Raw genomic sequence first — 3,101 nt, 5'->3', positions numbered from 1 at the left:
AGAGCTTCTCAGACAAGCAAAAATTAAAAGCACACATCAATACTAAACCAACCTTACAAGAAATGTTAAAGGGTCTTTTTTAAATGAAAAAAAGAAAGCTACAACAAGAAATAAGGAGTTACAAGAAAGGAAAAATTCAACAGATAAAAGCAAATATGCAGTAAATATAGTGGATCAATTACCTAAATAAACCAGGACAATGGCTAAAATACAAAAATTATAAAATCAAATGTAACTACAATAAATAGTTAAGGAACAGATATGGATTTTTAAAATATGACAACAAAAGCACAAAACATGAAGGAAGGCAGTAAAAGATGTAGATTTTTTCAGAATGCATTTGAACTTAAATGCGGAGAAGGTAATGGTACCCCGCTCCAGTACTCTTGCCTGGAAATTCCCATGGCCGGAGGAGCCTGGTAGGCTCCAGTCCATGGGGTCGCTAAGAGTCGGGCCCGACTGAGCGACTTCACTTTCACTTTTCACTTTCATGCATTGGAGAAGGCAATGGCAACCCACTCCAGTGTTCTTGCCTGGAGAATCCCAGGGACAGAGGAGCCTGGTGGGCTGCCGTCTATGGGGTCGCACAGAGTCAGACACAACTAAAGTGACTTAGCAGTAGCAGCAGCAGCAGAACTTAAATGAAAGTGAAAGTGAAGTAGCTCAGCCGTGTCCAACTCTTTGCGACCCTGTGGACTGTAGTCCACCAGGCTCCTCCATCCATGGGATTCTCCAGGCAAGAGTACTGGAGTGGGTTGCCATGTCCTTCTCCAGGAGATCTTCCTGACCCAGGGATTGAACCCAGGTCTCCCACATTGCGGGCAGATGCTTTACCGTCTGAGCCACCAGGGAGTAAATATATTTACAGGTCAACTATATGAACTCCATGATAGCCAAAAATAAAAAACCTGCATTAGAAACACCAAAATTAGCAAGAAAGGAATCCAAACATAACAGTAAAGGAAGCATTAGCTTCCGGTTCCAGATGGTGGTGCTCATCTCCCCCTGTAACAGCACCAAAAGTGCAACTATCAGCTGAGCAACAATCCACAGGAGGATGCTGGAACCCACCAGAAAAAAGATACCCCACATCCAAAGACAAAGAAGGAGGCACAGCAAGATGGTAGGAGGGGCACAATCATGATAAAATGAAATCTCATACCCACTGGGTGGGTGACTCAAAAACGAGAACAATAAGACCAAGGAAATTCTCCCACTGTTGTGAAGGTTCTGAAGACCACTCCAGGCTTCCCTGCCTGGGATCTAACAAAGGGACTGGGAATCCCCAGGGAATCTGACCTTGACGGCCAGAGGGGTTTGATTATAGGACTTCCACAGGACTGGGGAAAACAGAGATTTCAGTCTTGGAGGGCACAAACTAAATCTTGCACACACCAGACCCAGAAGAAAGGAGCAGTGACCCCACAGGAGATTGAATCAAAATTACCTGCTAGTGTTAGAAGGTCTCCTATGGAGGCATGGGTCTGCAGGGGCTCACCACAGGCACAGAGGCACTGGCAGCAGCAGTCCAGGAAGATCCCCCTTCATGTAAGCCATCTTGTAGGTCACTGTTAACCCTACCACAGAGCCCGTAGACCACAGGGCTAGGTTGCCTCAGGCTAAGCAACTACCAGAGAGGGAATGCAAACTCACCCATCAGCAGATAATTTACTGAGCAAGGCCCTGCCCACCAGAGCAAGACCCAGTTTTTCCCACAGCCAGTCCTTCCCATTTGTAAGCTTACCCAAGCCTTGTAGCCTCCTCCATCAGAGGGCAGACAGAAGAAGCAAAAGAACCACAGTCCCACAGCACCTAAACAAAAACAAAAAACCACATTACAGAAAGTTAATCAGGATGAAAAGCAAAAAGTTATGTCCCAGATGAAAGGACAAAGTAAAAATAAATAAATAAATAAATAAATGAAGTAGAGATAGGCAACCTCCCAGAAAAATAGTTCAGAATAATGATAGTGAAGGTGATTCAGGATCCCAGGAAAACAATGGAGAAGATGCAAAAAATGTTTACCAGAGACCTAGAAGAACTAAAGAACAAACAAACAGAGACGAATAATACACTAGAGGGAATCAATAGCAGAATAATTGAGGCAGAAGAATGGGTAAATGACCTGGAGGACAGAATGATGGAAATCACTGTTGCAGAACAGAATATAGAAAAACAAATGAAAAAAAATGAAGACAGCCTAAGAGACCTCTGGGACAACATTAAATGCACCAACATTCGCACTATAGGGTTTCCAGAAGGAGAAGAGAAAGAGAAAAGACCTGAGAAAATATTTGAAGAAATAATAGCTGAAAACATCCTTAACATGGGAAAGGAAATAGTCAACAAAGTCCAGGAAGCACAGAGAGTCCCAGGCAGGATAAACCCAAGAAGGTTGAGACACACAGTAATCTAACCGACAAAAATTAAAGACAAAGAAAAAATACTAAAAGCGACAAGGAAAAAAATGACAAATGACATACAAGGGAATTCCCATCAGGCTATCAGCTGATTTCTCAACAGAAACTCTACAAGCCAGGAGGGAATGGCACTGTGCATTTAAAGTGGTGAAAGGGAAAAAACTATGACCAAGAATACTCTACCCAGCAAGACTCTCCTTTTGATGGAGAAATCAAAAGCTTCCAGCCAAGCAAAAGTTAAGAGAATTCAGCACTATCAAACTAGCTTTACAACAAATGCCAAAGGAATTTCTCTAGGTAGGAAACACAAGAGAAGGAAAAGAGTTACACAAAATAAATTCAAAACAATTAAGAAAACAGTAATAAGATCATACATATCGATAATTACCTTAAGTGTAAATGGATTAAGTGCAACAACCAAAAGACATAGACTGGCTGGGCAGATGAAAACATATACATATATACACTTACACTTACCACGTCACTCTGCTTGACCCCAACCCCTGCCAAATTGTATGCAATTATTTATATTGTTAGGTTAGTCATGTTCCCATTATGGCTTGCAATTACAATTATCTTTCATTTTTTGTATTGATTGTGAAAACTAATAAATATCTTTTACTATTGTGATTATGTAATTGTTAATCTCTTAATAGACTTGTATCATGATTGGTCAACAGA

The sequence above is a fragment of the Bos indicus genome, chromosome X (assembly GCF_029378745.1).
Source record: "Bos indicus isolate NIAB-ARS_2022 breed Sahiwal x Tharparkar chromosome X, NIAB-ARS_B.indTharparkar_mat_pri_1.0, whole genome shotgun sequence".
Taxonomy (NCBI): domain Eukaryota; kingdom Metazoa; phylum Chordata; class Mammalia; order Artiodactyla; family Bovidae; genus Bos; species Bos indicus.
The sequence above is the reverse complement of the archived record's forward strand: the minus strand, read 5'-3'. Positions refer to the sequence as shown.